The following is a 27,414-nucleotide window of genomic DNA, read 5'->3' as shown; positions in this document are numbered from 1 at the left end:
GTACATGATGAAACTAGATATCTTTCTATGTCATAAAGTAAGGTAGTGTTAAAAAAAATGATAGAGTGTCAGAAGAACACAGGTGCTAGCTTGAAGGGACTGTCACTGGCAAACTCTGGAAAACTCTAAGCACCAACATAGTTTAGTACAGTAATGAAGTACAAGCTATAGAAAAATAAAAACACATAATTCCACACTGATATCAAACAAATCAATAATAGATGGTAGACAGATGAATAGATAAATAAATAGAAGTGATAGATAAATGAGAATGGAAAGGTCTTGCTTACAGTTGAATACCAAATACCAACTGGTACATTTGATAAGGGAGTGCTGGAAGAGGAGAATCATCATTTTGTAACCATTATGGTAAATATTGGATAACCTAAGGGAAAATGTGATAAGGATTGGATATTTGCACTATCTTAAAGTATCTCCAAACAGACTTAGTTGCAAGGGAAAAATAATAAATAATTGTAACTGGAGAAACTATATAAAATCTTGAACAAGTGATCAAAATTGACATCACCAATGAGCAGCAGAAAGATACTGTGTGCCTTCAGATATGATACATCCTAAATCTAATCATGAAACACAGTAAAAATAAGAAATATTAAAGAAAAAAGGAAAACTACATTCTTCAAAAATGTCAACATCACAACAGACCAAGAATGACCATGGTAGTATTCTGAAATAAAGGATACTGAAGAAGAGATGGAGATAGAGCTGGAGAAAGGGAAAGAAATATAGAGAAGGGGGGAAAGGAGGGAAAGAAGGAAAAAGAAAGGGTGGAAGGGAAGGAGGGAGGGAGGAAAACAAATCATACATTTTCACTAATAGCTTGGAACCCTATAAGGGGACACAAATGTAATTCGCATATATTTTTATTTCTCTATACTAAAAGCAAAGATACAATTTCCATAGAAATATTTTGCATTTATTTTCTTAGACTCATAAAACAAGAGCCAGATAATCCCTCAAAAATATCTATTACAGCCCCTCATTTTTTGAATTAAGAAACAAAAGTCACACAGCCACAGAAAATCAAGACTAAAATGCTAAGCCTCCTCTTGAGCCTTCTTACCTTGTTTTATATATATATATATATATATAGTGTGTGTGCCTATGAAACAGCAGAAAATGTATTCTATCCTTTAAACTACTATATATTTGAGGTGTTTATTTGAATATACTTAATTATTTTTTCTTTACAACATGCTTTCTAGATAGAGTATTATATAAAACTAATTGATTGATCTAAGTTTGAAAAATTCATTATAATCATATCTAGCCATCATTAAGATCATTCCACTTAAACTGTTCTCATTAAATGGACCATCTAAAGTAGATAAACATGATGGAATCCATTTTCATTGGGCTACCTCTTACAATGCATGAAATGATTTTCATTCTGTCATCAGTTTATAAGGTGATTGGTTTGCCAATATTTAATTTTCATACTATCCATACAAGATAAATAGGTATTAGTTAACATAATCCAGCTATACTACCTTTTCCATCTTATCTTCAGATTTCTTAGCACTCCCCCTCATTTACTGGAGATTTTAGCAATGGACTCAGACTTATGGCCCATTTCTGTTGTTATTTTCAGTGACTTCATCATCCACATCCAAGACCTATTGATCCTCTCAATTTCTTAACTTCATCTCAATCTTTTCCTGAATTCAGCCTCAACCATTCAATCCTATGTTCACAACCTGGTCACCAGGAATAACACAACCTCACAAATCGCAATTCAACCACAATATCTAACAACCTTGCCTCTTATGATTGCAGCTTAATTGATTGACTTCACTGAAACAATTCTTAGATACCACTGAGACTATCAGCCCTTTGACCCACCATGCATCATTCTCTCCTGCCCTCACTTCCATCCCCATCTACTTTAAATCCGATGGCCTAATAATTACTCACATTAGTAGTCACCATCTAATAACCACACACAACATTCTTTCCTCCTTATGCTTCTACTGCCTTTTCCAGATACAACTGAGAATTTCTGAGGAAATAATATAATTGGGAAGAGTAATATTACTCCAAATAAATGATCATCAATTTCAAATGAGCACTCAGTATTGCCCAGGAGTGATACCAAGAATTATTTAGTATTTTATCAAACCATCCACTCCTCATTGATCTAACTCACACTGCTTCAAATCTATCAGGGATAATCTTATTGCATAACTCATGAGAAGATAGGAATCATTAAATGGCAACATCCTTATCAGCCCACAGGCAAACAGATATACATGTCCACCATCTTATTATCTTTTATTACCCAGGAGAAAGGATCCTTCTATCAAAGGCCAGTCCTTCCACATGTGGATCTATAACCCCTCTCTTTTCACTTTATTTTTTTTTCTTTATCCCCTACATCTTCAACCTTCCCTTCTCAAATGTATTAGTCCAGTCTACATTCAAAAATGCTTTAGCATGTGTCATCTTAACAATAATAATAAAATTTCTTAATACCATACCTTCCCCAGATACCACTTGTCTGCTCTCCTTCAGAACCAAGCATCTTAAGAGTTGCTTGGGAAGCCACACGTTTATACTCACTCATCTCCTATTGCACTCTTCAACTCATGCCAAGATGGCTTCCAAGCCAAACTCTGCCCAATAACAATTACCTCAATGTTGTCAACTCAGCGGCCACTTCATAGTTCCCCTACCTAATCTCTCAGCATTTAATCATACCTTACTTCTTGAAACATTCTCCTATCTTGGATCCATGATCCCACATTATTTTTTGTTTTGTTTTGTTGTATGTTTTCCTTGATTTCCTTGCTGGATCTTCCTCAAAGGAATAAAGATCTCTAATTGACAGAATGAACCAGAGCTTGGACCTGTGCTTCTTGATCTATACCTTTTCAAAATTTATTTCATCCAGACACATTATGTTAATATCATCTATGTGTCAATAATCTCAGTATCTCTGGCCATGATTAATCCCTGGAATCCTAGGTTGAAATCCATATCCTTAACTAATATTTCCACTTTTATTTATGTTTAAAAGGTATCTGAAATGTAGCACAGCCAAAGAAGAACTCTTTATTTGTGACCCCCAACTTTGCCACTCCCCAATTCTTCTTCTCAATAAATGGCACCTTATGCAGTTGCTTAAGGCAAACAATTAAGAGTTCTTCTCATTTCTTTTTTTCTCTTTTCTTTTAGCCCACACATCCAATTCATCAGGTCTTGTTGTCTTATCCCCAAAATACACCTCAAAACAACCAAAGTAATGAGTAAAGCCAAATGAGACAGAGCAGTCTAGAAAAGGAGGAGGAAACCCAGGAGTGTGGGGAGTCATGGGAGCCAATATAAAAATGCCTCTAAGAAAAGATGGAGTGATTAAATGCTCCTGAGAAGGTAAAATAAGAATTGAAAAGCAAACAACTGAAGTCACTAGAGGTCTTGATAAGAGTAAACTCTATGAGTGAAGGGAATCGATGCCTAATTGGAGTGGACTAAAGAAAGTGAGATGAGGATATAAAAACAGTAACTAAATATGTAAATAGAGAAAGTTTTCAAGGAGTTTTGTTCTCTAGGAAGCAGAGAGATGGGGGATAGCGGGCAAGGGCTATGGAATCAAGACAGGCTCTCTTTTTCCAGAGAGGAGATATGAGACCATATTAGTATGCTCCTGGAAATGATCCAGTTGAAAGAGAAAATAAATATGGTGTGGACAAAGGAACTTAAAGACTGAGAACTGGGTGGGAACTAATGTGCACAATGGACAGGGTGCTTTTTCATAAGGTGTAAGGATTTTTTTAGGAGTGTATTAGGCAGGGTTCTCTAGGGAAACAGAATCAACAAGGGATATCTGTCAATAGTATGCGATTATATAAGAGTCTCTCACACAGCCGTGGGGATGCACAATTCCAGGTTCTGCAGGTAGGCAATGAAAGTCCAATGAAGGTTCTTGATGAGTACTGACTGGGAGATGCTGGCTGTCCAAAGATGAGCTAGGAAATTCTCTCCCAAAGCTGGAATCACTTTCCCTTTTATGGGATTCAACTGACTGGGTTAAGCATCACTCATTGCTGATGGCAATCTCCCTGATTGATGTAATTATAAACAGCAATCTATGATTTACCACTGCAGTAAAGTCAAAGGTGACTAAAGTTCATAAATGCCCTTGTATTACAGTTATCCCAGTGCTTGCTTGATGAAACAACTGGGCACAATTACCTGGGTGAGTTAACACAATAGCCTAACAATCACAAGGAGGTACTGGGGATTGAATCCAGGACCTCATATAGGGGAAGCAGGCACTCAACCACTGAGCTACATCCGCTCCCCAATGAGAGTTGGTTTTGTTTTTTTGTTTGTGTGTTTTAGTTTTGTTTCTTTGTAGGAGGTACCTGGGATCAAATACATGATCACCTACATGGGAAACAGGTGCTCAACCACTTGAGCTACATCACTTGCAGGGACTCTTTATTCTCAGTAATAAGAAGTATTATGGCTATAGATACAAGACAACTTGATAGATTTAGGGGGGAAGAAGACGGGGTTCTTGAATGAGGGCTTCTATATCTCTCAATGAATTATAAGGCAGGTCATCAGAGGAATGTGTATATGTTTGCATGACTATGTGTTTGTGTGGTGTGTGTGGCCTCTTGATTGAGGGCTTCTAGATACTTCAACGAATTATGAAGCAGGCCATCAGGAGTGTGTGTATGTTTGTGTGTCTCTTAATGTTTGTGTGGTATGTGCTATGGGGACTGAGGGGTGAGGCGAGACATGAAATTTGAATTAAGAGAAAAAATATGAAATATATCAGTTTAGTAGAATTTTCATACTGCAAAATCACAATTTCTTATTATTCTGTATTTTTGGAAAATAAAATAACATTATTTTCTTTGTTATATGTCCAAATAGAATCGGAAATTCTATTATAATTGTTGACAAATGAAATGACACTCTTATAGACAAATTATTCATTCTTTTTTATACACATCTATTACTATATTGAGAGTGACAAAAAAATTAATTCAAAGCTTTAGAATCATGCAATTAATGGTGGACAGTGGTAAAAAACTATGACCATTTCAAACAAATTTCTATTATTCTGTGGTTTACTATTACTTGATCAGAAGCATGCTATCTTAATGTCAAGATTATTTAAAATTACAGCAAATAAGAAGGTTGTGCTTACAATACTGGCAAAAATTGTTTGCTTTCCTTAAAACGTTTTAATTTAGAGCTTTCTAAATGAAAATTAGGGGAAAAATCTCTATTCACTAGATGGTAAGATGATTTCATTACTTTTTAAAATATCTCAGTTGTATTAGTGGTGTTATTTTTTGGGGGGGATTTTTAAATTATCTTTTTTAAGATATATAGATCACATAAAACGTTACATTAAAAATTAAGAGTTCCCATATACCCTCACTCCCCACCCTACCCCACTCCTCCCACATCAACAACCTCTTTCATCAGTGTGGCACATTCATTTTATTTGATGAGTATATTTTGGAGCACTGTTACACAGCATGGGTTATAGTTTACAATGTAGTTTACACTCTCCCTCAGTCCATTCAGTGGGTTATGTTAGGATATATAATGTCCTGCATCTGTCCCTGCAATATCATTCAGGACAACTCCAAGGCCCAAAAATATCACACCTCTTCTTCCCTTCCCTGCCCTCAGCAAATCCCGTGGTCACTGTCTCCACATCAATGATACAATTTCTTCTATTGCTAGAGTCACAATAGATCTATAGTAGAATACCAGTAAGTCTACTCTAATCCATAATTTATTCCTCCATCCTGAGGACACTGGGATGGCAATGTCCACTCCACCTCTAAATCGAGAGGGGGTTTAGATACTTCATGGCTAATGCTTGTGATTCTCCTGCTTGAAGTTGTAGACACTCTCGGTTTCCTGGTGTGGTGGTTGACCATCCTCACCTCCCTGTTAGCAGACCTGGGTAAGTCCAACAAACCAGCGAGTAGGTTTTGCAACTCTGCTGAGGATCGGGGTCCAGCTACTACATGGGCAATCGAAAGATTCAAGTCTCCAGAGCATAGGCCAACCCCAGTACCAACCACAGGTTCAGTAAAATGTGGCCATGGGTGGGCCTTAATATTTTTAAGTGGAACTTTATAAATAGGGTAAATAGAGAGAGAGAAAGAGACAGCCAGGGAAGCAAAAAACTGCAATCAAAAACCTAGAAGAGAAGGGAGGGACCAGCAGACAATGCCACATGCCTTGTGATGTGGCACAGGAGGCAAAAATCACTGGCAACCAGTCTTTGGGAAGAAAGTATTGTCTTGATAATGCCTTGATTTGGACATTTTCAAAGCCTCAAAACTATAAGCTTGTAGGCTAATAAATTCCCATTTTTAAAGTTCATACATCTCATGGTATCTGTTTTGAGCAGCCTAGGAAACAAACATTTCTCTTATCAATCCACATATAACTGCAGACATATTACCAACATATACCTCCTCACAGTTCAGACTCCCTACACCTTAACTCACCACACCCACTCCATGCAAACAATTCCTAAAATACACATGTTGTGTTATTTTTTCTTTCTAAGCAATAGAGAAATGATTTTTTAAGTGATTATTACCTAAATGCCCCAACGTGATTTAATCTAATAATGGACATTTTCTAAAAAATGACTGTAGATGGTTGAGTTTTGTCCTTTTTGAAATGGACATGTCCATTCTGGTAGAGAAAGACTATATTAGGAAATTCGTAAAAGATAAAAATTCTTAGCATGCACATTAGTGAGTAAGTGATCTACTGGAAAAGATGAGACTTATCTGATAAAACTTTATAAACATGTGGTTTTGAATTGAAATTTAATCTGCACATCAAAAAGTATCATCATGGATTTACTCTTTAATGGATTGCTTATTTAAAAATATAAAATGTTATAAGCTTCCTAAATCTGCAAATCAAAAAATTATATGTCATGATAAAGGTGGAGGCTTCTCTTTCTTAAGTGACTTAATTTTTAAAAAATACAATTCTTCTTTATGGATATATTACTGTTCTGGTTTATATATATGTATGACACGGAAATGAAAGGGTTGGGATGGACTGCTAGTTGACAACCAAATTCCATTCCCCATCTTTTCTTTAGTAATATAAGCCCAATACTTGGCACAATGGCAGTATACTTAGCTAAAGTGTTATATTTCCCAGTCTACTTTACATGGAGATGTGGCTACATGACTAAGCACTAGCCAATAGAATATCAGTAGAAGGAGTTAGAAATGACTACCAGAAAATTTTCTTAAAAGGGGGACAGAAAACTTTCTAAAGTCCCTTTATTCTCCCCTCCGTTTCTTCATTCCTGCTGCCTTGAATACATACACAGTGAACAGAGTTCTTGCAATGATACTGGAAAATGAAATGACCTTGAAAATGGAGGACATTTATGGAGGGAAAAGAAAGCAAAAAAAAAAACCTGAATCTTTTAACTTTAAGTAACAATAAAATCAACTCTGGATTACCTGGACTGCTATATATTTACTACATGAAATTCATACAAAAAAACACTGTTATTTTAGATTTCCAGGGATAAACAACTGACTCTAATACTAATCAGTACTGGGTTCCCGAAATGAACACTGCCCCTTATTATTAGACCAACACGCATGAATCTTGCCTAAGCAACTTTGACCTTTCCCTGTGATGTGAGCTATGGGTGGGAGGCTCTTTGTCTCTTTAAAGATAACCTAAGCTGTTTGACTTGTGGGTGTGGAAAGTAAGAGGCTGCAGTCCTGCCCTTAGTGACAATAGCAACAACTCCAGTCTTAGAAAACAATTTAACAGTGCAAGGTTTATAAACTTTAAGTATTTAGGGGAAATGCAAACCAAATATGCTAAAAGCTTATTTAGAATGTCTGGAGTCCATGCTAAAAGCTTACCTAAGATGTGGAAGATATATATGCTAATTCAAGCCTATTGAAACCTGAAACAAAGCAATTATTTGGCCTTTCCTCTCTGTATAAAAAAAATCTGAAAATCTTGTTCCCGGCTCAGGATTCAAACAGAAAGCTCCCGAGTCCAGCCGGCCGTCAATAAACCATTTTTCCTTCTCAATATCATTCCTGAGTCCTGGCCTCTCTATACGCAAATAATTAAACCTCTCTCAAACTCTACAACATTTTTGGCGACTCCGCCGGGACAGCAAACGAAGGCCAGAGACGGTAGCATTTTGCTGCCCCTTCCAAATCCCCAAGGAAGCCGGGAGGACTCGGGTGAACCCCAAATCTGGGTGCTCCTGGATTAAATTTAATCCAGAAAAGATGTAGGCTCCACCAGAATCTTCCCGACAAAAATCGAGGGCAATGGAAGGTCTGAAGAGAAAGATTCTGGGAACGAAAAAGAACTCTGAACATGGAAGAAGGTAAGATTCCCCAGGTGAGCAGAGTCTGGAAAGCCCTAGCTTTAATTGCTAGGAAGCTGTTCTCTCTAGGCCTGGGAAAAGGAAAAAAAAACAGGAAAAAGCCCTGGTGTTTTGGGTTTGTCTAACTGCATGTTAGAATCTGGTACTAGTCTCATATCCACTAAAGGAGTGGAGGCTTGATTTTAATAGGAAGGGCTATTTATAGGTTCGAGTCTTAACGTCCTGGAATTGGTCTAGATTGAAAAAAAAAAAAAAACTTGGTTACACAAAAATGGATCGGCTTTTCTAGTGGAGCTTGGTCTGGGTGTAAAGTTAAACAGTGGAAAAATTCTAGCTGAAATCTTTTGTTATGGTGCTAAATTGTGAATGAATTTGCTTTATACCAAATGTTAAGTGTTCTAAGGTTTGTGATGGCAGTGGGGGCAGCAGTGCTGAAAAAATATATATATATAAACTTGTGGGTCAAATTAGTGACCTTTGTGCTTCTGTCTGTGTCAGCTCAATGCTAGTGTTGGAGTTGTGTCCTTATGTAAAGTAGAATGCAGTAGAGCTAGAACCCTCCCTTGCCATGGGCAAGGGGGTGAAATGATTATGGGGCAAAACTGAGGAGTCTGGATGTTTGCGGAGTCTAGATGTTTGTGCATGCTCTGCTGTCTTGTCTCTGGTCTGCCCCTTTGCCGGGGCTTAAAGGCCGTCTGTGTCTGCGCCACGCACCCAAGTTTGTTGGGGCTGCCCCAGTCAGCGTGGCTGGGTCCCCGGGAGAGTTGCCAAATTTGAGGAGGTTCTGTCTGCCCATTTTGGCTGAAACCTGGAAAGGGGGGAGCGGCTTGCCCCTTTCCAGTGAGTCCACACCTTCTATTCATAAGCTGCATTCCTGTTTGATTGTTGTGCACCCAAATGCCTGGAAAGGGGGGAAGTGAAGGGGGTAAAAAGCAGAATCAGAATAAATGCAGTAAAGTTCCCTCCCTAGGGTGTCAAAGCCAAAATACGTTTGCATTCTGCCCAGGTTCTTAGAAGGTATTGTAGTAACTTTAAGTAAGAAAATGTGTTCTATGGAGGTAAAATTTGTCTTACAGGTATAAATAATTATGAAAGTTTTAACAAAGCATTGTTTAAATTAAAGTATTTAAATGGCTAATTACAGAAAGTCATTATTAAACAAAAACTGAATTGATAATACCAGCCTTCCCAGCCAACTTGCTTCCAAAAAAACTGTTTCTGGTATTACAAGCTACTAAGTATTAAAAGCGAAGAAAAGTCCATAAAAACTATAGAGAGATCTTTCCTAGATTATGATTAAACAAATTAAGTAATTGTGTAATGTGTTTTAAAAGCTGGTAGTCAGTATGCTTTTAAATTATTCATTTTCATAACTTAAACAAAAAAAAGAAGTTTTTAGCTTCCTGTAAGGGAAAAAGAGAACATTCCTTACATAAACTATAATGGTTTCAATTTTATTTAACTTGAGTGTAATCTCCCATAGTTAATTTATAAACTAAATTAACATTATATGTACGAAATCTTTAGAATAATAAAATTATAAGTTCACATTGGTGAAATTAGGCTAAAAGAAAAAATTGTAAATATGCTCTCTTAAGTAAATAAATATCTTTAGTTAGTAAATGTAATTTATTAAGTTTATTTAAACATAAGGTGTCTAGTCAATGTGGTTATAGTCAATTATAGAGTTCGTAAAACATCTTCCAAACTAAAAACGTTTAAATAGTTCTAGTTCTAAAAGTCATTGTTAACTAAAACTTAAATTAGTATTAACTGCAAAAAATTTACTTCGTAATAATAAAACCTGTCTAAAGGCCACTGCAAAGTACATATTTAAGTAAATAGTAATAAAAAGTTATCTTAATTCTATTAGAAATATTCTGTTTCCATTTTAACAATGAAAAAATATTTTTTTCCCTCTATTACTAAAGTACCTATTGTTATCTTCATGGTAAAATTGTATAAGTAAACAGTCATTTAATATATGTGTTACATTAAATTGTTTAAAATATATATATAAAAACAAAGAATAAACTTTAACATTGTCAAACTCTTGTGCATTCAAACCAGGCCTTGAATACATTACAGGTGGCCTCTCCATGTGAGTTATTGGCTAGGCTAGTCACTAACCTCTCAATTAAAAATATTTGCTATATCAGCCTCTGGTTCTGCTCCTGAAGTCGATGGAAACTACGTTACAGTTTCAAGCTCCTGAGGCAGTCAATAATAACTCGGTACGGCCAAGTGTACAATGGATATCGCCTCCAGACTAGCACTATGCACCAGGCTAGTAGAATACTGGAAAATCTCTCTAAGATCAAGGATGCTGCGACTTGCTCACTGCGTTAAAGAACATGTTAAGTAGAGGCATAATACCAAAATACTGTTAAGTGAAACTTAAACACAATTGGCATTATGGCCTTCTCTCATGGAGAGATAACATGTAAAGTATTACAAACCTGAAACTTAAAACTATTAATTGCAACTCTAAATCCTTTGCATTAAATAATAATACATTAATTAAGTGCTGTACTCTTATCCTGTGCTAAATGTATGCCTAATAATTATAACGTTATCTTTTGTTTTAGATCAAGTGCAAAAGTATATTGGACATGTTAAATTCCTAGTGAATTCATTTTCTAAACAGTTAATAAACATGTCTGTAAAATGAGGTAGCAGTCTCAGCCAGGCTCAATAAACTTACTATATTCTACTGTACTCTACTGTGAAGCAAGAGTGAAGCTTGCTTACTGATGGTGAGTCACCTATTGAACAATTCAAAATCGCTAGAAATTGTACAATTAAAACCAAGGTGTAAAAAACCTTTATTCTGTAGTTCTAATCACTCCCACAGCTAAAAACTAAGAGAATTTCCAACTTAGTGTTCTAATCCTGAATGAAGCCTGTTGCCCAGGGAGTGCCAGTTCACCAGGAGCATCTAACGGAGGGAATGAGTGCCAATCATTAAACAGCTTGGAATGTGTCTTCAAACAAAGCTAAGTGTCTGTTGCAATTTCTCTCTAAATATAAATAACTTAAGAATATATATGCTGTTCCCTTCAGCTTTTAAGAAAGAGTGCTATCTTTCTAATCACCTAACCTTGTCTGCCTCTGTAGTCCAGTGTCCGCTCTTTTAGAAACAGGTATTCCAAATTTTTGATTAAGTTTGTTTCTTTCAGAATAAACATCTTATTAACCATATGAAGACTTCATCCAACTTCATACAGAATGCCAGATCCATCTTCCTCCAGTTAAAATAAGAGTTTTACACCTTATTAGGCAATGACTAGAGCCCATGGCCAGCAGAAAGCAGTTACAGAAAAAAAATCGTCTCCCCTCAGCACCCCTTTTAAATTAAAGGTGTAAACTCTTTAAGAGTAAAATAAAAGTAATAGATGGATCTGGAACCTAACTGAAAATTCACGTGAGTGCCGGTGGCAGCAGAATAACTGCAGAAGGCCCCTGCCCCAAGATTCTGCTGTCCAGAATAAAAAGTTCTAAACTTCTAAAAACAGTCCTGAATGCTGCACTAAAGACTGATAAATAATCAATCAAAACAACAAACAGCCATCTACCTCATAGCTCCAACAATAATTATGCCAAAGCTTAGCAAGTTAAACTTTGGCAAAGGGGGGAAATGATTTGGGCTATGGGTGGGAGGCTGTCTCTTCAGAGATAACCTAAGCTGTTTGACCTGTGGGTGTGGAAAGTAAGAGGCTGCAGTCCTGCCCTTAGTGACAATAGCAACAACTCCAGTCCCAGGAAACAGTCTAACAGTGCAAAGTCTATAAACTTTAAGTATTTAGGGGAAATGCAAACCAAATATGCTAAAAGCTTATTTAGAATGTCTGGAGTCCATGCTAAAAGCTTACCTAAGATGTGGAAGATATATATGCTAATTCAAGCCTACTGAAACCTGAAACAAAGGGACCGTTTGGCCTTTCCTCTCTGTATAAAAAAAAATTTGAAAATCTTGTTCAGGGATTCGAACAGAAAGGTCCCGAGTCCAGCCGGCTGTCAATAAACCATTTTTCCTTCTCAAAATCATTCCGGAGTCCTGGCCTCTCTATATGCAAATAATTAAACCTCTCTCAAATTCTACAACACCTGTGGTACTTCTTATAGTTCAGTAAAATACCTTTTCACTAGTGTGTGGGTCCTCAATTTTTCAAATGGCTGATGAATTGATGTTTAGCATGTCTCTCACCTATACATATCAACTCAAATTCATTCACAGCATTACAAAACACTGCTCCAGGTACTGAAATACAACTAAAAATAAATGTATTTTTTAAATTTCCTCATTCATAGAATTATAGAACTAGATTAAATATCTTATTTCTATCCTAATTTTATGTATGAACGAGTGCAGCTGGGTAAGGGTAAAGTGTAAAACTAAAAAGGGCACAGATACAGTTTTGTACAGACACTGCTTTTTACTAACACTAACTCATTCAGCAAATTATTTAGCCCTTCCCAACATTAAAAAAAATGCATGAAAATGATAGGGTATTATTATAGATGTCTTTGGATTTTTCAGATTATTAATGTATAAGTGGCATGTAAGGTAAGACTATCATTATCAGAACAACAATCAGATTTCCTTTAAAGCCATGTTCAAAGCCCTCACCACCATATACACAGAATAAAAAACTATGGAAGAATTATAAACTACATCAAATGATTAATGCAATTCTAATTCATAATAGGTAACATATATGTAGGTATGAATAAGTATGTATGTACACATGTACATACGTTCATGCACATCAGCTTTTCTGTATATGTCTTCCTCTTTTTCATTCAAGATGAAAACCAATATCCTTAACATATTTCAATGTTTCAGTTAGTGTCACTTTCTTGGTTCGTAAAAAGCATGGATTAAAATGAAAATATATTTTCAAATTAGGAATAACCAGACTGGGCTAAAATCCTAATCTTTATTATTATCATTATTTTTAAAATAGTAAAAAGAAAAGAAATGAGAGGTTACAGCTATCAAAAGCAAGACTGAAAAGAGAAAAATAATGCATAACATATATTATGTAGTACTTTGATTTCTAAAATATAGCAGTTTAAAAGTGCTTTTAGAAATATGTATCAAAATGTGTCAATCTACATATGAAAATGGAAACCGTTCAAAACAACCCAACATAGTTGTATAAAGGTGAGCTACACATGGAATTCAAAGTTCATTCAATGCAAGGGTAAGTTTCAAATCACTGGAAACTATAAAGCACTCAGAGACAGGCTTGCTCAAAACCCTAACCTCTGATGATGTGAACTAGAGTTCAGTCTGGTCAGGAGGAAATAATATATTTCATCTGAGAACCCAACATATTTCTAGTAAACAATATCCCAAAGCTTGGAAATGATGGCTAATTAATTCTGTGTTGGGACCTATAAGTAAGGTAAGTAACATGCCAATTGGCAGGGATAAGTTGTGTGTTGTGTGTGTGTTTTTTTTAAGTTATATAAACTGTGAAAAAGTTTCTATTATTTTACTATGTTAACAAACATGTAAATATGTTTAACAAATTCTTTTTGTAATAATGCCATAGACAAAAAACTACCAAAGGCACCACATTCTGAAAAACCCAAATTGCAGGGTTATTAAGTTTCATGGTACAAAGTTGCATGACAAGACAGAATCATGCAATATAGTAGCCTGGTTTATTAGACCAAGAAAATATCATTCTTCCTGTATGGAGTACAAATTAACACTGTCAATGAGACCGATATCCATAAAGTCTCAATAATACAATTTAACTGCCAGAGAATCAATCAAGTTCACTTTTTTTTTTTCAGTAAAGTCTGTGTGCTTCAGAGGGAGAAATAAAAGGAGTTTTTATGGATTTGACTCATCTACACAATGAGACTTTTGGACCATGATCTTTAAGGTCACTTTTTGATTTAATATACTTTGATTTTTAGAACATAGATGTGACCTCTTGATTCTTAGGAAACTGGAGGGCACTACAAATTTGCATCTATTGTTCTACCATTACAAGAGCTAGAAGACAATAGATAAATAATGATAGGGAACTCCTCTCACAAAGCAGAAGAAGTTGGCTTAGCTCCAACCCCAACTATGAAAGATAGAAGTTGACTGAAATCCTGCCAGGACACTGTAACAGAGATGGAGACTCAGGAAGGGGAATATGAAAATAACAAATCTAACTTTATTTGAATGGAACCCAGGGATAATGGCATTACTTATATAATTCCTCTCTGAGTTCATAATACAATTATTATACTCTTCTGTTTCCCTGGTGTAACTAAAGTAATATTTTTCTATCTAAAAGCAAATTCTAGCTTAAATTGTTTCCACCAATTTTCTACTAAAATTGAAAACTTCATTTCATTTTAAAATGCCTCAAAACAAAATTAAAGGGCAAATTAAAATCTTTGGGAAAAAAAACACAACAAAGGTGACAAAGGGTTAATATAAATATGCAACAAGATCTTTAAAGAAATAAGAAAAATATTAATCGTGTAGTATAAAAATGAGTAAAGAATATTATCAAATTAAGGACAAATGAAATAGACAATATGTATTTAAACTGTTTCACATAACTAGTAATTAAATAAATGTAAATAAAAACAATGAGATTGTTTTTCATCTACCAATTTGGAATTTTTTAATCAAAATATTCAATATTGGTGACAGTTCTACATGGTTGCCATGTAGATATGCCTGGTATAAATATAAATTTGAACAGCTTTTCTAGAAACAACTTGGCAATACATAAGAAGAGTTTTAAATAACTCAGAGTCTTCCACCAGTCACTTCGATCAGATTTACACAAAGATTTATATACAAAATTGTTCCAAATGGCATCATAAGATCCGATGTAAATACAGAACAAGAGGAGACTAGTTTAAGAAATCCTGATATAATACAAGGGAGTTTTATATAGCCATTAACATCATGTATTTGCAGAATGCAACCGTTTCTGTCACAAGATTTTAATATTAGGCTCTAAAGGAAAATTATAGTGTATACAGTATATACAGTATATTTTATTTATAAGTAAAATAAGGATATGTACACGTTGCAAAAAATCAGAGAAACTACCACTGAAAGACTAAATAACAAAATGGTAACAGGGAAGCGGATGTAACTCAAATGACAAGGCTTCCACCTACCATATGGGAGGACCCAGGTTTGAACCCTGGGGCCTCCTAGTTAAAAAAAAAAAATCATGCCCACATGGCGAGCCAGTTGCTATTCAAGTGAGTCACTCAGCAAGATGACGACACAACAAAAGAGAGATGAAGGGGAGAGTCAAGGTGAGGCACAAAAGAAACCAGGAACTGAGGTGGCGCAAGTGACAGGGAACCTGTCTCCACATCAGAGGTCCCCAGGATCGAATCCCGGTGAATCCTAGAGGGGAAAAATGAGAAGAGAAGGCATAAAGAGAAAAAGACACAAAGATCACACAGCGAATGGACACAGCAAAAAACAGCAGGGGGAGGGGAGGGAGAGGGAAAAACTGGTAACATCAGCTATAACATTGGGGGATACATGTTTAAGAGATTTCTATACTTTCTAAATTATATGAAATGAACATAAATGTCAGTAATTGACATGAAGGGGAACATAAAAACACTCTCAAAGGCAAACTTTTTCAAAGTGATGCGAGGTTGTGGCACCTACAGTATAAAAAGACAAATAGGGCAGTTTCCAAGCATTTGCAAAAGCAGAAGATGTATGGAGGGGGAGCAGGGGAGACTTATATGTGTCTGAGAGCTAATGAGCAGAAAGTCCAAAGTGATTTCCTAACAGCAGTATTTCAGTGAAGTATACAAAAAAATGTATTAAGGCTATCTAACTGCAAGATGAAAAGTTGGTGCAAGAAAAACTTTAATTCTTCTCAAAATTTAAATATAATCTCTTATATACAAACAAAAATAAGGTATGCATTCAACTGTATGAACCATTTGGGTTTGAATTCTGGATCTACCTCTTAAAGGTTGTGTGACTTTGAGCAAAATATTCAGGTTTTCAAAATGCTGTTTTCTCCAACTGTAAATTTGAGATTAAAAAACAGTACCTATATTTCACAAGGCATCTGCGAACATTAAATAAGGAAACTAAAATAAATCATCTAGCACAGTTTGTGGCACATCCTAAATGCTTGACACTCAGTTGGTGCCGTCTACTATTTTGATGGTCATCCTGAATCTACTATCCCTCCCTAAAGTTAACTTACCAAAAGTTAAACATGTTCCCACAAAATAAAGAGAATTTAAACAAAATATGTGCCCGACTTGAGCTTCACCCAGACAACCCTCTCCTCCTAAGGTACCCTAAAAGTGATACAAAAAATATGATGTGCTTTTTCATTTTATCAAGGCTGGGGCACTAAAAAAATGGTCATTTATAAACTTATTCACAATTCAATTCATATTCTATTTTGGTCAACAACCCAATTAAATACTTGCACCACTTACTACACACATGTACTGCACATAAAGGTAAGAGTTAATTATTTTGGGCAACCATGTGAGCACTGAAAATGAAAATGATCATACAGAGCCTATGTGATGTCACATAGCCCTATGACCCTATACCAAAATGATCTATTTCCTAGATTCTATAAAATAAACCTATAGGATATTTTCATTAGTTTTTGTTCTTATTTCACACCTCAAAAGTATTGACTTTTCTTCAAGAATATTGCCTTCTGAAGTGGTTTCAAGATGTTCATAAACAGAAAGCTCCTAGAAAAAACGTTAACTAAAGTCAGTCATACCTCAATGATATGAAATAAGCAACCTGCCTCAGAGAGCTAGAGACTGGAAAATAGGCTTACAGGAAATCGGGGGGTTGAAGAAGGATGTGAGCTGACATCTGCAGGGGTAGAATCTATGATGAGCTGGCAGTAAGTATGAGCACAAAGAAGAGATAAAATGGGGGCAAGGGGCTGCCTTTGGGTGGGGCTTTGCGGGTTTGAGGGGGGCTGGGGATGGGTGGATGGGTAACATTGCCCACAAAATTGGGGGGAGGGAGGGGCACCATACGAACATAGGAGAGTGTCAGGTGTTGGTTGAGAGTAAAATGCTGAGAAAATCGTATCAAAATATAATTAGGAGGGTTACCTGTTTAGGATGCTCGGAGGGGATGTTCTGATGCGGGACAGACTCCTGGGGAATGTCTGAATGCTCATTTTGCCAGGGTGGGTTGTACAATTGGGTAGAGACCCAAGAAGTGAGAGTTGGGGTGGACCCAAATCCTGGGGAGGACTAATGCCATCAAATAGAGAGAACTGTATCTCTCGAGAGAAAGGGTGGCTCCCAGGGCATTAGGGCAGTTGAGCAAGTCAGGCCCTGAACACTGTTGCAAGTATCTCTGGACATGGCTCCTCAGGAAATGGAGATTGGCTGTGGCTGTGGGCCCCAAAGGGAGGGGAAAATGGATGCTGACTGGATGGAACCAAGGTAAATGTGGGGGCAAGAGAGGAGCTTCACGAGAGTACACGAGGTTGAATATAAAACAAGTAATATTACACCAAAAACATATAGGGGACGACAGACTAATAATGTAAACCATAATGTAAAACATAGGATAACTAAAAAATTTAGAAAACTGTATAGCCTAAAGTATGGACCACAATGTAAGCACAGATGTCACCTTGTTTGAAAGCTATTGTCTCAGAGTCTGTACATCAGTTTAAGTAAATATGATATGAATAAGTTATAAAATTATCACTGTGGAAGGGAAAAGGTATTATGGTGGATGTGTAGGAGTACTGTATATTGTATATATGAATTACTGTGATCTAAGACTCTTGTGAAGAGAAGCTCAATAATTAGGAAAAAAGAAAAGAAAAAGAGGATTTAGAAATTTTTCCAAATCAATATGTATTCTAGATCTAACCTTTAAACTCATCGCTATATTCCATTTTACTAGTAAGGGAACCTGATATTATATTGGGCTTCACATTTCAGGAAGTTTTGGATCACAGAGTGGTTCAACAATGGCAACGGAGGAATACTGGTATGGGATGCTATTGATAGGTTATATATGGTTGACAGGGAGTTATATAGGGCATATGTCCAGGGTGCATGGTAATGTTTAGATATACTCATAGTGGAAACAATTAAAAACAACAGCTGGGGGGGTACTGGGTTCCTGGCCGGGGGGGGCTCTGTCGTGGTCCCTAGGGGAGCAGCGGCAGTCCCCCAGGTGCAACGGTAAGAACCAGGAAGGAATGAGGGTCCAACAGTGGGCTCCTGATACTAATGACTATGCTTGTGAGCCTATACGCCTGCAATAAGAACAAGGCCTAAAGCAGCATTGTGCCTGGGAGTTTCCTCCTGACAGCCTTCATGTTACTCAAATGTGGCCAGTCTCGAAGCCAAACTCAGCATGTAGATGCAGTTCATTCCCCCCAGCGTGGGATATGACACCCGGGGATAAGCCTCCCTGGCACTGAGGGATCACTACCAAATACCAGCTGAAGATATAACTAGAAAATGACCTTGAATTAAAGGTTCAATGCGGATCAGCAGAATATCCCTGTCTACATATAATAACATGACTTTAAAATGCTGTTGACCTAATGTAAGGGAGAAATGGAAAGGAGAAATGAGTTTATATGGCTATGAGTCTCTAAAAAAGAGTCTGGAGGTTGTCAGAAGGATTGCCCTTATGCACAACTGAGCAGAGTCTCAGAGACAGATAAAGTAGATTCAACCCCAGGTATTGGTTCTTTTGAGGGATAGAGAGACCCACGGGTTCTATGGTCATGGTAGATGGGGTTCACTGCCATGTCAGATGGCCCTTCTTTGGAGCTGGTGCTTCTGCGTGATGGAACAGGACTCAGATGGGATCTCTTTTCACAAGACTTTCATGCTACTTTACTGGAATTGTAGTCGGTGTTGGCGTTTAAGATATATTTAGGGGATTTGAATCTCTGGACTGACAATATGATAGCCAGGCCCTGAGCCTCAACAGACTTCAGCTCCTACACTCTGATTTATTGGACTTACCCCACTCAGCTAACATGGAGTTGAAGAAGGTCAACCACTACACCATGGAGCCTAGAGTGCCTACAACTGAAAGCAGGAGGATTGCATCCAGTATCCATGTGCAATCTAAGCCCCCACTTGACATAGATGTGCAATGGACACAACCAATCCAATGTCCACAGAGAAAATGTGGCATTGGTGTGGGAAGGGTGGCCATGGTGGCTGCTGGGTGCGGAGAATGGGAGGAAGAGATGAGATGGGGAGGCATTTTCGGGACTTGGACTTGTCCTGGGTGGTGCTTCATGGACAACTACGGGACATTGTAGATCCCCCCAGGGCCCACTGGACGGAACGTGGGAGAGTGTGGGCTACAATGTGGACCATTGACTATGGGGTGCAGCGATGTCCAGAGATGTACTTACCAGGTGCAATGGATGTGTCATGATGATGGGAGAGAGTGTTGCTGTGTGGGGAGTGGGGGGTAGGGGGGGTGGGGTTGAATGGGACCTCATATTTTTTGAATGTAATATTTTTTTAAAAAATGAATTAAAAAAATAAAAAAAATAAAAGGTGACCTTTAAAAAAATAATAAAGTCAGTCATAAAAATTATTAATATTGATTCTGTATTTTACACAAACTGTAGACATATTTTAACTAAACAATCCAATGTTGAACTTTTTTGAAGGGGAGTGAGAGGTCAAAATAAGCTTAATTCCTCAAACTTAAAGTGTTTAATGTTTATCAGTAGTTTTAAAATCGAGGTTTTCATATATTAATACATTTCAAACATTAATAAAATATTCTTTAAATTAAATAAAATCTTTAATATTCAAATGAATATTATAATCCCATTTAATTTTGAGGCAGTCCCATTTATCTATTTTTTCTTTGGTTGCTCATGCTTTAGGTATAACATTTAAGAAACTACTCCTTACCACAAGATCTTGAAGATGTTTTCCTACACTTTCTTCTGGGAGTTTTATGGATGTCATTTTTAAATTTATGTCCTTGATCCATTTTGAGTTCATTTTTGTATAAGGTGTGAGATAGGGGTCCCCTTTCTTTCTTTTGGACAGGGCTGTCCAGTTCTCCTAATATCATTTGTTGAATAGACTATGCTGGTCCAGCTGGGAGGGCTTTTCAGCCTTGTCAAAAATCACCTGACCATAGTCATGAGGATCTATTTCTGAATTTCTTATTTAGTTCCATTGGTCAATATCTCTGTCTTTATGCCAGTACCATGCTATTTACCACTGTAGCTAAGTAATATGCTTTAAAGTCAGGAAGTGAAAGTCCTCCAACTTCGTTCTTTTTAAAGACATTTCTTTAAAAGGGCCCCTTATCCTTTCTTTAAATGGGCCCCTTACACTTCTGAATAAATTTGTTTATTGGCTTTTCCATTTCTGCAAATAAAGGCTCTTGGGATTTTTATTGGGACTGCAATGAATCTGTAAATCAGTTTGGGTAGAACTGACATCTTATCAATATTTAGTTTTCCAGCCCATGAACACAGAATGTCCTTCCATTTATTTAGGTTTTCTTTGGTTCCTTTTAGCAATGCTTTGTAGATTTCTAAAAACAGGTCCTTTATTTCCTTGGTTAAGTTTATTCCCAAATACTTGATTCTTTCAGTTGTTATAATAAATGAAATTTTTTTTCTGATTTCCTCCTCAGATTTCTCATTAGTAGTGTATAGAAATGCTATTGATTTTTGTGTTTTAATCTTGTATCCTGCCATTTTGCTGAACTTGTCTATTAGGGCTAATACCTTTTTTGTGGCTTTTCCAGAGTTTTCTAGGAACAGGATCAAATCATCAGTGAATACTATATATATATATATTTTTTTTTTTTTGAGGTACTGGGGTCCAGGGATTGAACCCTGGACCTCATGTGTGGGAAGCTGGGGCTCAACCACTGATCCACATCAGCTCCCCTGAGTTGTTTTTCGTTTGTTTTTTTGCTAGTTGCTTGTTTTTTGTTTTGGTTTGGTTTTTTTTGTTCTGTTTTTAGGTCGCACCAGGAATCAGACATGGGACCTCCCAAGTGGGAAGGAGGCGCTCAACCGCTTGAGCCATATGAAGCATAGCTACTGTTTCCTCCTTGTATATTCTAGTCTGTAGAAAATAGGTTTGTATTCATTTGATCACACCATTTCATGATATCTAATTTCTTTTTTGGTTGAGAACTTGAGACTATGCACAACCAAAAAGTTAAAGTACTGTTTTAAAATTCTTTATATAGCATACTTCTGAATTTCTCTTCATTAACTTCATGTAAAAATCACTCCCAATAATGAAGGTTCCCAGAGATCAAGACTACTTATATGAATGTATTCATATTTCATGTTAATTAGTCCCTTTACACATAATCTCTTTTCCTGGTGTGTCCAGTACATGTGTCTCTATCCTAGATTGCTCATTAAATCTGCTATAGTTTATTTGCACACTGTATGAATGTGACAGAATTAGACATTTTGGAATCCAAGGCCTATGCTACCTTCCTCTTGTGTATTTCTTATAGAATCTTTACAAGCCAAGTTCTGGTTGGGTTGTTGAAATAATGCATAGAGTACTCGATATGTTCTCTAAGCGTATAAACAAGGTTATCACAAAAGTAGACTGGTATCCTCAATGCCTCCATTGTGCATGCAGGAAATATGCCCACTATCTGACAAGGTTTGAAAAGTAGCAATCCTTATTCTTTTTAATGGGGACCTCTGAGACCAACAATGTCTAGAAAAATATCCTGCTCACTGTACCCAGAGAGTTTTCCTAGATTACTGTATAAGTAGGACTCTCTCTCTCACACACACACACACACTCAGAATTTTTTAAAATAAATTTTTTTTTTAATTTTTTTATTTTTTATTGACTTTGTAATAATATTACATTAAAAATATATATGTGAGGTCCCATTCAACCCCACCCCCCACCCCCCCTCTCCCCCCCCCCAACAACACTCGTTCCCATCATCATGACACATCCATTATAGCAGAGTGTTCAGTAGTTACAATGGTAATATATTCCTGCCTAAACTATAATGTTCTAAATCTAATTCTTTTTAAGTCACGGAACAAGGTTATGTTAAAATAACATAGTGGTGCAGGGGTCTCAAGTATGGAATAATTTTTATTTGCTACATGGTGGTAGTTTGGTTTCTGCCTTTTTTCTAGTCCTATGTAATGAAAGGACATTGCTGGAGGATGAATTTTTTTTTCTTTCCTTTCAGACCCAGTTCTGTATAATCCCAAGGAAAGATATTTTGCAGTTTTGACAATTTCATATTGATTTTCTCTTTCATATTTTTTGGAACCTTACTCTAACAACATTAAAAAAAAAATCCCATCCTGTATATACCATAAAGATCGTTTTAAAGACCCATCTACATTAGGTATGTGTGTCTAGTCAGAATATGTTAATTATCTACAGAGCAAAAATAAAAGTGAAAAACAATGCTTATTGGAATAATTGTATTCATTTTTTGGTTGACTTTTTTTCATTCTAATTACTCTGTACAAACAATTCTGACCAAATGCTATCTGGAAATATCCATAACCTTTTATTTTCCAGTTGAAGCAGGAAATAAAAATATGTGCCATTATTAAGTTAAATTCATAAAACAATATCAGTCAAGGAAAAATATACACTAAGAATATCGACTCACCAAAAATTAACAAAATACTGACGTCAGAATTTGCAAAATTCAAATTAAAAATCCCTATGAAATTACCAAAAGCCTTCAAGGGAAGATAGTAAGAAGTTCACTTTAGATAATTTCCAGCTGGTATATGGTGTTCCCTTCACAGTAATTATGAGCAAAACCTGGATACAAAGTATAAAGAGTTTCCATCAAAGGAGCAAGTTCAAATCACTTTGGCCTTAAAACGTGTGTGTATTTTCTTTTGGGGGCCCTTACGTTTAATACCTACTCACAAGTATATGATCATCAAGATAAGGATATATGAAACATTTATGGATATTTTAAGAGTTTGAAAAAAGTTACCTAGACCCACCAACTCAAAAAAAAAATATGACTCACATGGATCACTAACAGAGTTTGAGCTAATTTACTAATCCTTTTGACAATTAATTTAGTTTTTCAGCTCTTTTCTTTCAAATACCTTTTAAGAAGTATGTGTTTATGTTAAATAATCTAAACATTCTCTATTGCTCTACTTTGTTTAAATGTAGAGGCTTTAAATAATTCATAGTTGTTTATTTAGTTTAAAGTAAGTTAGGGTATACCAGTGATCATTTTAAAAAGAAAATGGAGGAGGAAAAAAAACACACAAGAACAGCAAAAGAGGAACTAATGGAGGTGACCTTTCAAAAAGACATTTACTAGTATTATAATGCAATTCATTCAGTTTATTAGATCTGTCATTTTTTCTGATCTCTGATGCTATTATCTTACTTTGGAAAATAAGTACATTTTAAATATGAGGATTCCAAATATTTAAAGCTGGTAATTAGTTTTAATTGTTTTCTAAACTTGCTCACAAAAATCTCATTTTCATTTCTTGATGAGGAATGGATATCTGATCTATATGTATGTATGGAAATAAGTATATATGAAGACCAAATATTCTCAACAGAATTTAATTGCTTACATACTTGGAATTGTTTTTATAATAGAAAGTCTATGTGGATGGCTGGTAGTGGATTTGAGACTTTAACAATAAACAATCCAGAACCTTTAGGAAGGATACCACACAACGATTTACATGTGTTCCATAAGGATATTGCAGAGTCTTACCTAGTATTATAGCCTTACAAATTGTACAGACCTTTGGGAAATGGATATCTAAAGCTCTAAAGTAACAATGATACCCATAGAGATGATAGAAGAAATTAAATCATTTTGGCTTAAAATAAGGTTTACTAAAGTATGCTGAAAGAGTATTTGAGAAAAACATAAAAACAACAAAAGTAGTTAGTCATGTAAGTTGGACTCTATTTAATAAGGAGTAGTACATTTTAGGCAAAACTAAAAGTTTGCAAAAAATAAAATTAAGTTTACATAATGTACTCTTTAAGCAATGTGCCGAGACACTTATGTGATACTGTTGGTAGCAGATAATTTCAAAATCTCTTTTTCTCCACTCAGATTTGTGGAGGTGTGTTTTTTAAATGAAAGATGCCAGTAATAGTTGAGATAAAAGGGAGCAATATGAGGTGCTACATCAGCCTTCAAATCTTAGAAATTAAATAAGACTAGTAAAAAACCTAGATACAATGCTATTATTATTCATCTAGTGGCATAAAACTAAAAACTGGTTCAAAAATTCGGACAATAAATTGCTTGCCAACATCAATCATGGCGACAGAAAGAACCTCAAGAAACAGAACTATAATTTTAAAAATTGAATATTGCAATTTAATAGCCATTGCCGAGTTCTAGGAACTAAATTTTATACCTTCTACATCTACAGAATATGTACTAGTCTTTCATTCTCACTAATTGGGCCCATGCAACATCTTACCTAGTTTCTCATTGTAAAAAGCTCCAGATATGTCTCTCTACCTCATGTCTCGATGTCCCTCCACAAATCCAACCAGGTCCCAATCATTGTGCATACCAAAATCAGTGATCTTTATAATATTTTAATATAAAAATGTCAATTTTCTGCTTAAAATTCATATTCCAGGTTGCATTTAGGATAAAAATCCAAACTCCAAAATACTGCATACTAGGTCATTAGAAAGTTGGTCTCCTTTTGACTTAGATGCATTTCTTACCATTTTCCCTAGAAATACACTACCCTCCAGTTATGCCAAACAACTTAAGAGTTTCCTGAAATATAACACAATTTTTCATACCTTAATACACTCTTCTCTTTCACTTTGCCTAGAGTTCCTTGTCTCTGCAAACTCATTTTTCAATTGACTAACTCTTATTAAGACAATGAAATTTAGACCTATCATCAGCATCTACTTGGGATTCTTGTTGAATCCTCTTCATTTGTACTTGGTAGCCTTCCTTCCTATGTGGTCCTGTAGTACCCTACTCTTACATCTTCTGATGGCTATCACACATCATGATAATAATCTATTAAGTCGCCTATCTCCCCCACTGTACTTTAACTACCTGAGGATATGGAGTCTTATTTCTGTATTCCCAGAACTCAGCACAGTGCCTAGAACAAAGCAGCCAATTAATAAATGTCTATCAACTGAAGAAGGTAGAAAAACACAACTAGCATTTTCAGTTAAGATCCTGTGAAAATAAAATAAGATAGATCAGGTGGACAGACACCATAAAGAATGATGCTTGACAGGCTTTGTTGCTAAGTACTCATTTACAAATACATGAAGAAAAAAATAGGGATATGTTATGCTATAAAGAATATATTTGATGGGGGGGAGTAGGGGATAAGGTTTATAGAATTATGGATTTTTTCATTATTTCTCCAACATTGTGCAATACTGTTACAGAGTGTGTGATTGTTAACCCTGTAGGTTCTAAGGTAAACTTTATAATGTTACCCCTCAAAATTTTATCATTCACACTCTGGTGAAACCTACTTAGGGAGACCTCTTATGGAGTTCCGGAAGCTAATGGCCTGCATATGTAAATTGCTCCCCTGAGGTCACCTGAAGAAACTGGCTTCAGGATATACCTAAGCTAATACCCCCTAAGAAGTGTGACCTGGGCTCAACCTGAGGGTCTGAGAAATTCTGCAAGGTATGGTTAATCAAAGAGAAGCCACAGCAAGTCAAGATAGATGTTTAAAGAGAGGGTAAAAGTAGTAACAACTCAAACTGCGGAGGACTTCCTGAAATTGCAGAATTAGAGAGATATAAGCCTTACTTCTCTCCCTGAAAAAAATAGCCAGAGACAAGCCGAAATGGTCTGAAAATAAAGTTTTACAGTTTAGGACACCAGGGAAAGGCTAGACACTACCCAGAAGAGAGAAGGACAAAGGAAAAGAATCTCAATGAGAAAACTGTGAGTAAAAGCTGCAGCTTCCAGAGAACATGCCACATCCTTGGAGCAGACAGCTTTAAATTATCTGCCCTATGGCAGATGGTTATGGACAGAAGGGTCCACAGGGGTCCACATCCCCAGGAAAGAGGAGAGAGAGTGACTCAGACTAAAGCTGATTTAACTTTTGGCCAACAGATTTGGTCTGCTGTATCTCAGGAGCCCTTCCAGCCCAGGTGGGGCCACACCACTGTTTCCCCTGGAAGCCAGCAGGGGATGAAAGAGATCAAACACTCAAAAACACCTGCCCTACTGACCAGTACTGGTTGTTGAGGATTCAGATGGGAGTGGAATTATTTCCTGCCCAGAAAAAGGGAGGGGACTGCCTGCAATGGTAGGATAAGATCCTCTGAGAAAGTCTGCTTTGTAAGGTTCTGAATAGCCCTGAGGTAGGATCTTCTGTCACATTTTTGCTGCCAGGAATGCAGTCAACACATTCTGACCAGGGTTTTAGCTAAGAGGTATACTGAAGAGAGCAATCTGCTGGCTGAACAAGGAAGTGCATGTAAGAAAATTAAAGGTAAATAAATGAGAGGTTTTATTGAACTTTTACATCCTCCCCAGCATCAGTGTAAGCTCACCAACATAATCAGATGCCTAGACATCTGCAAATTACAAGCCATAATAAGAAAATGGAAAACATGGCCCAAACAAAGGAATATATCAAAGCCCAATTTCAGACACAACATTTGAGACAACTATTCAACAAGATTCATACAAATATCCTAAATCAAATCTATGCTTTGAAAGAAAATTTGACTAAAGAGATAAAGGGCATCAAGAAGAAACTAAACAAGTATAAAGAAGAATTTTAAAAACTGGAGAGAAAAACTTTTCACAATAGGTGAGATAAAATACATTAGAGGCATTCAATAGCAGACTCAAAATGACAGAAGAAAGAATAAGTGATGCAGAAGACAGAACAGCAAAAATTGGAGAGAGAAAAGTGTGGAAAAAATTGAGCAGGGGCTCAGAAAGTTGAATGATAACATGAAGCACAACAACATTCATGTCATGGGAGTTCCAGAAGGAGAAGAGAAGGGAAAAGGCTCATAAA

General features: G+C 36.3%; 1 protein-coding gene across 10 annotated transcripts in view; it reads right to left on the bottom strand.

The window, feature by feature from the left end:
- Positions 1–27,414, bottom strand: part of DIAPH2 (diaphanous related formin 2) — a 1,008,307-nt gene that overhangs the window by 591,584 nt on the left and 389,309 nt on the right. The window lies entirely within an intron of this gene.

Source organism: Dasypus novemcinctus, chromosome X (assembly GCF_030445035.2).
Source record: "Dasypus novemcinctus isolate mDasNov1 chromosome X, mDasNov1.1.hap2, whole genome shotgun sequence".
NCBI classification, from domain to species: Eukaryota; Metazoa; Chordata; class Mammalia; order Cingulata; family Dasypodidae; genus Dasypus; species Dasypus novemcinctus.
The sequence above is the reverse complement of the archived record's forward strand: the minus strand, read 5'-3'. Positions and strand labels throughout refer to the sequence as shown.